We start from the raw sequence: 8,435 nt of genomic DNA on the forward strand, positions 1-8,435 counted from the left end.
AGTCATACATAAAAGCCTCATCATAATTGACAAATACTGCAAAATGCTGTTAACATTGAAATTATTTTTCAACCCACTCTAACTAAATTTCCACAATTAATAGTAATAAATGCATTCAAATGAAACAGATATAACGTTTTATAAACTCTCAAATTTTTAACAGGTATTTCTATTGTCCCTTATTTTAAATTACAATTAACACCTAGTCATTCTAATTTGAACTGGTGTCCATATGCTCTAGTCTTACTATAATTTAAAATAAACCATATTTTTACTAGCTCACTTTTAACCTGCAAGTCCATAATTTCACAAATTTCAGAACTTTCTGCCGTTCCCTATCAGTCGTCTAAATAAACCACAATCGGAATACTTACAGCTCTTCAATATTGTACTAAAACTCGGATCGTTTTCTAGTAAAACGGTGAAAGTAAATAATCTGATTTTAGTCAAATTTCTAGGGGGAAAAAATTGAAATCTTTGATGATCACAATTCTCATCTATGCTTCAAATAAAATTTATACATATATTGAATTATGTACAAAGGTTTATACTCCATTAACACCTTCAAATTTGATCTTTCGTTTTTTTTTTTTATATATTATATTTGTTTACACGACTCAAATCTAGTACACGTCTTTCTATACCCGAACTTTGTACTGAAACATTTATCGGATTTAATCCAAATTATGGACACACTATTCCATTGATACAATTATAGAATTTCATAAAAACTTTTCAACACAATTGCATTCTTAAAAGCTGATTTGTTTAAAGGTTAATGAACACAACATGCTTCATTATTGAATGAAATTATATAACCAAATTCTATCGTATCTAAAATAAATTATAAGCCTGTAAAACGGTTTTCCAAAAGTATACATTATATTTTAAATTCGCTTTAACGTTAATAATGTGATCTCCAGATTTAATTTTAAAATTGTAAATAAAATCAACATTATACTCAACTCCATTCATTATACTTCCATATAACATTGTTTCTCTTTCGCATCTTTACTTCAACTTCAATTCGACGCAACTGCGAGCACCTTCGATAATATTACATTTAAATGCCAAACTTTATATAGTACCATTAAATCCCATCCGTAGAAACCGCCAAAACTTTCCTCGTGCATTATACACCCGACCTCAAACTCTTTAAATAGTACATATTGTTGCAGAACTAGTTATACTAGTTCCCATCTATAAATAATTTCCACTAATATCAAACGGGAAAACCTCAATTTCAAACGAAATAAAATATATTTAATCAATATGTTGACATACAAAAGGTGAAATTTGAGGATGTTAATGAAGCTTTAAATTATGCAGTTTACGCTGAATATGGGTATAAATTTGATTTTCGGTCGGGATATCATCATATTGATATACATGATGATCACCAAAAATATTTAGGCTTTTCATGGAAATTTGGCAACAAAATCAGATATTATACTTTTTCTGTTTTACCGTTCGGCCTATATTCAACTGGTCATATTTTCACTAAGACAGTTAAAGTTTTATTAAAGTATTGGAGATCTATGGGTTATCCTATCATAGTTTATTTAGACGATGGTTTCGGTCTAGCTCTTGATTTTGATACATGTACTATAATGGCTAATCAGATTCGTGATGATTTGAAAAAATCTGGTTTTGTTGCTAATGAAATTAAAAGCGTGTGGACACCACAACAGAGTATTGAATGGTTGGGATTTATTTGGAATTTATCTAATAGTACATTAGAAATACCAAATACAAAATTTCAGGGTTTGAAATTATGCATTTCTGCATTAGAAGGTACGATTATACCAACGTGTAGAAATTTATCTAAAGTATGTGGTAAAATTATATCCATGAAACCAGCATTGGGTTCTATTTGTCAAATTATGACTATACATTTGCATATGATGATTAACACTAGGATATATTGGGATTCTTTTGTACATTTTAATGACGACATTTTACAAGAGCTCAGATTTTGGTATTTTCAGTGTGAAAACTTACATTTTAAATGTATAACTCCAATGTTTAGATTACCTGAACGAATCATATATTCAGACGCTAGTGAATATGCTGGCGCAGGTTTTACTGTAGGTGATAATCATATTGCACATTTTATGTAGAATAAAGAAGACAGAATTAAGAGTTCTACTTGGAGAAAATTAAAAGCTGTCAAAAATATATATTAGAATCATTACAATTAATGTTATGCGGAAAACTTGTTAAACTTTATACAGACAATCAGAATGTTGTTAAAATTGTACAGAAAGGTAGCATGAAATTAGATTTGCAAGTTGTATCATTAGATATTTTTCACATATGTTTAAACAATGATATAGTATTAGAGGTAGAATGGATAACTAGGAATGAAAATACCTGCGCAGATGCGCTTAGTAAAATATTTGATTTCGATGACTTTGGTGTTTCACAAAATATTTTCTAATTTTTTAATTCTTTATGGGGTCCATTTACTTGTGATACTTTTGCAGATGACAGAAATAAAAGATTATCTGTATTCTTTTCAAATTTTTTTACTCCAGGTACATCAGGTGTAGACGCATTTGCATATGATTGGTCAAAATTCAATAATTGGGTAGTTCCTCCTGTTAATTTAATTACTCGGGCAATTAATCATATGCAGATGTGCAAAGCCAAAGGTGTTTTAGTAGTACCAAAATGGAAGTCTGCCATTTTTTGGCCTATGATTGTAGATCGTTTTACTGACACTTATCAAAATTGTGTAAAGGATTCTAGAGAATATAAAAATCCGAAAAACAGCCTTTTTATAGTCACGTGTTAGTACTGTTAGTTGATTTTAGTTAATGTTTATTTCATATGAAATGTATTAATCTTCTCGCAGCGAGATGATTTTGTCACGCAGAGTGATATGAGTTACAGATGAGTTTGAAATGTTATGTATGAACATTATTTTATTAGATCACTGGGAGCGATGTTTTTGGTCGCGCAGTGCGACAATAATTCACTCAGGGTGAATTGAGTAACAGTTGAGTTTAAACTGTTGTAATGTATGGACATTATTCATAAGGTCGCTGGGAGCGATGTAATTGGTTGCACAGTGCACCATGGGATGTTGTATAGTTAAATTTATGTATACAGATATCATTCGAAAATTTTGATTTTCATTTATTCTTTTTTCTATTCATAGTCTCAATGGAAACAGTTTGAAGATTATGCCAATAATCCAAGATTAGCCAGTGTGATTGATGTTTTACCGTCTATTATAGAATCATCTAAAGCAAAGTCTACTAATAATAAATATCGTATTTATTTTGAAAAATTTCGAAAATGGTGTGTTTCGTTCGGACTACAGTATTCACCAGCTACATCTACTACTATTTCGCTTTATACTGATGGACTCATTCAACAAGGAATTAGAGTGTCAGTTTTGGGGTCTAATTATTCTTCTATTAAATGGCATCATGATAAGAACTTTAAGGACAATCTTTGTTCAGATGAATTTGTTTCCTTGATTCTCGAGGGTGGTAGAAGAATTTTAAGTAAGCCTATAAATAAAAAAGAACCAGTCACACCAGAGATTTTAGAAATGATTATTTCTAAATATAGCATAGAGAATGATTTGTCTAGTTTGAGAATATGTGTGTTATGATTATTAGGTTTTTCATGTTTCCTAAGATACAGTGAATTAGCTGCTATCAAGGCAAAACACATTACTTTTTTTTGTTAGTTATCTGTCTATTCTTTTAGAAAAGAGTAAAACCTATATTTATAGGCGAGGTAGTACAGTTATTATTTCTAAAACCGGAGGAAATCTGTGTTCCGTTAGGTGATTGTTAAAATATTTGCAGTTAGCTAACATTGAGTTAGATTCTGATCAGTATATTTTCCGCGCATTGTGTTTTTTAAAAACTCGAGGCATTCATAAGTTATGCAGTAAAAATTCTCCACTTTCATGTACTAGGGCACGAGAGATTTTGCTTGTGGCATTTGAATCTGTAGGATTTAACAAGAGCAAATTTGGTTTGCATAGTTTAAGGAGGGGTGGGGCTTCTACTGCAGCTAATTTTGGTATTTCAGAGAGATTACCGAAAGCTCACGTTGTTCATCCGATAGATCTAAATATGGTTACATTAAAGATAATATTCAATCACAAATGGCAGTTTCTTTGAATCTTGGCATTTAATTCATATTTCATTTATTCCTTTGATATGTCGAAGTTACTGCGAGCAACTAAACCTATATCTAGAGTTTTGTTTATTTATTATACCAAGGATTTAGTAAAGAAATGTTTTAAATTCGAACGAGCATTGTGAGGGAGAATTTGAACACAATGGTTCTAATTGTTAATTATTTGTAAACAAGTTGGGCGATTAATGTGTTAATTTTTGAACCTTTATAAATTTAACGATTTGCATTTTTAATTTAACAATGTTTGTACATTGACTTCTATTAACCAGCAAATGCACAACTGACATTTAAATCGTACAAGAAACAGTACTATCTTCATCTTGAGAGTTTTTATCCTAATGGCGTTCATGGGAATACTCTTTCTTAATGAAGTTTTGCAGAATACCATTTTATTTTAAATTTGTACACTGTCAAATCTTAAATGAACTATTTCTTTTTATTATTCATTAAAAAAATCCCAGTAATTAATTTGGTTTTGGTCTATCTGAATTAGGTTACCGCATTGATCATATGCATCTGTATCGCACATAAATAGATCCCAATGTAGGTGGTTAAAAAACAAATGTTCGTCAACATGATCTATCGAAGTATAAAACCAAGGGGAAAATGGTAAGGACAAATCCAATGCAAGTATTTGTTGATATGCAAATCATATAAGTATTATTTAAATAACTTAAAAGTAACAAAAATGTTTCAACTGGGATATAACCGAGTATTCTTTCTCTATTGACAGACATAAAAATCAAGCATGTTTTGATTTTCAGCACCTGATATGTTTTAATGAAAATGTCGCAAATTTTGGCTTTAACTTTATTAGCGCATTTGCTTAGTTCCTATATAAAATATGTTAAGGAGTAGATCTTAAAATAATTTTGTAAATTGTAAAACAAAATTGTTTCAGTTGAATTGTTATTGTTCGCAGCCGTTAAACAGAATGGGAGATACCATAGCATCAAACAGTTCCAACACTTTAAACAATAATCAAACCTAAGTCTCTACTTCGTTCCAACAAGGAGTGATAAATGAATGAATATTTATTTATTAAAGTGCAACCTGAATTATAACAAACAATTACTTTCATGATCATGTATACATGTTATTTTCAGCCAGCCAAATAGGCTTATGATGCACTGTACATTGTGTATCATTATTGAAAATAAAATAAATAAATAAATAAATACAGTTCAAATTTACACGAAAATTATGGCAAGGCACGTTATCAGTTGATAACAGATTGTCTGATTGTAAAACAGTTCAAAATAAAGTTAGAAACAAGCTTGCTGTATTTACAGAATGAATATTTTAATTTGATGTTCGCTGGTAGCGTAGTAAAGTCTATGTTGTACTTATCTCGGATATCATTAAATAATGTTGTTCGTAATTGTTCATAACGTTCACAAAACAGCTAGAGTATACATGGATTTGTTTTGATAAATTAACTATCTATTTTTAGAGACACAATTCAATTAGATAAAGTAAAACCTACATATAAATTCATGTATAATATTTAAAATTGAGCCATTAAAAGTAGACACATTTTTCATATGTTTTTCTGAATTAAATAGGACATGTTATGTTTGTGAAAAGTAAAGTTCTAAATTCGCTGTCTTATAACACAGATACATTGCTTGATTCAAGGTTTGTAGTTAAATGTTTAATTCAGCTGGAACTATAATTTCACCAGCACATAACAGCACTTATAATATTAACTAAACATACCTTGTGACACTAAGCGCAAACTTAGTGAAATATCGCTGACGCCAATGTATGCAGAGAAAGAGAGTAAACAGAGTAAACCAGGTTCTCCAGATGGACATGAGTGATGACACACAAACTTAATTACTATTGTATTTGTGACTTTTATGTAAAACTATGAAACAAAAAATTAATCCAAAATGTTATTTGTAAATATGTTTTATTTTACTGAATTGCAGATTTTGAATTATTATTATAGATTTTTTTTCAATCTATTGTACTTCAAACTGAATCTTTGTATCTGTATTGTTATATTTTTATATAGACAATTTGAAATGTGTTCACTACTAGTGTATTGCCATAATTGGTCAATGACTCGTAAAATTAAAAGTAAATATAAATCGGTGTCGTTGATCGTGAACTTTCGAATAAATCAACGAGGCATAGCGGTGTTAAAATGTAAACCAAATCATGTACTTTAAATAAGAATGTCGATCCAAATCATAACATTGAATGTAAACGGCTTACGTGATAACAAAAAACGTAACTTAGTTTTCAATTGGTTAGCGAACAAAAAATATGATTTGATTTGTCTACAAGAAACACATTGCACAGTGAATGATATAATACAGTGGCAAAATGAATGGAAAATAAATGGGGGTAATACAAGTTTTTGGAACTGCGGAACTAGTGATTCTCGAGGTGTCTCTATTTTACAAACAAAAAATTGTCCCGGCGATGTTGTGTTTGATAAAACTAACTCACAAAACGGTCGAATAATAAAATGTAGCATAAAAACGGAAAGTGCGATTTATCATATTTCAAATATTTATGCTAACAATAGCGGCGTCGACAGGAAACGGCTGTTTGAATCATTTCATAATTTTTTGGGTAATTTTACAGACGATAGTGTAGATCATTACAATATTTTGGTAGGTGATTTTAACTGTACTCTTAACAAAACAAATGATAGAAATCCTTCTCACTCTCGTGATGATATTGGTACAAAGGAATTACTTTTTTTATTGTCACAATATGATCTTACAGACATATGGAGAGACAGGTATCCAAAAGACAAACGGTATACGTTTCAGAGAGGAAATTCTAAGTCTAGAATCGACTATATCTTTTGTGACAAAAGTCTTTCAAATAAAGTTTACAATGTTGGTATCTCGAATTGTCCTTTTAGCGATCATGATCTTGTGTCGGAAAATTTATAACTTGATGAAATACAAAGAGGCCCGGGTATATGGATAATGAATATAAATACAATAAAAAGTGAAGAATTTAAGAATGCATTCAAAATTTGGTGGGAAACCTGGAAAACTGAAAAAAAAAGGTTCGAAAAAATACAAGATTGGTGGGATGTCACAAAATCAAAAATCAAAAAATTAACAATGGAAGTAAGTAAAACATTCAACAAAAATTCTCAAAAAAGTTTTATTATTAACCTTGAGGAGAAATTAGAAAAACTAAAATTAAACAGTAATAACTCTGGTGAGGTTGAAAATAAGATTTCAGAAATAGAAGCGCTAATTAAAAAATACTATGAGAACAAATCAGAGGCGTCAAAAATAAGGGCGCGTGTAAAATGGGCGGAAGAAGGTGAAAAATCGTCTAGCTATTTTTTCAATCTTGAAAAGCAAAACGGTAAAAATAAATTATGGAGTCGAATAAAAACAGAAAATGGCCATTATAAACACAATATAGACGGAATACGAAATGAACAAGTTAAATTTTACTCAAATTTATTTAGTTCCGAGGGATGGCATTTGGAAAATGATCAATATTTAACAAGCCATATCGAAAACAAACTAAATGAGGACGACAAACAATTACTAGACCGTGAAATTAATGCGGAGGAAATAATGAAAGTTCTAAAAATTATAAAAACAAATAAATCCCATGGGGAGGACGGGATCATATCAGAATTTTATATATTATTTTGGAATACAATTCAAGAGGAATTTTTAACGTTATTGCAAGAAATATTTAATAAAAAAACAATGTCGGACTCACAATATAAAGGAGTTTTAACACTACTATTTAAGGGCGGGGAACGAGAAAACATACGGAACTGGCGCCCTCTTACATTACTGAATTGTGATTATAAAATTATAGCAAAAATACTAGCAGAAATATTAAAAATAGTCCTTCCTAAGCTTATACATTCCGACCAAAAAGGGTTTGTAAAAGGCAGACATATAACGGAAGCAAATAGAATGATACAGGATATCATAGAATATATTGATAGTGAGGATGAAGAGGGTATAATTGTCTTTCTTGACCAACAAAAGGCTTTTGATAGGATGGAATGGGGATGGCTAGACTTCGTTATGAAGGAATTTAATTTTGGGGACAATTTTCGTGGTTGGGTTCAAATGCTATTAAAAAGTGCTAAGACATGTATAAAAACAAATGGTTACGTCTCTAAATATTTTTCAATTTCTAGATCAGCCAGGCAGGGGTGTCCTATAGCCCCTTTTTTATATATATTACAAGCAGAGCCCCTGGCCTGTGCAATAAGGGCAGAATAAGACATTGCAGGTATTATGCTGCCCGGGGAAGAAAATGGG

The sequence above is a fragment of the Mytilus edulis genome, chromosome 8, assembly GCF_963676685.1.
Source record: "Mytilus edulis chromosome 8, xbMytEdul2.2, whole genome shotgun sequence".
NCBI lineage: Eukaryota > Metazoa > Mollusca > Bivalvia > Mytilida > Mytilidae > Mytilus > Mytilus edulis.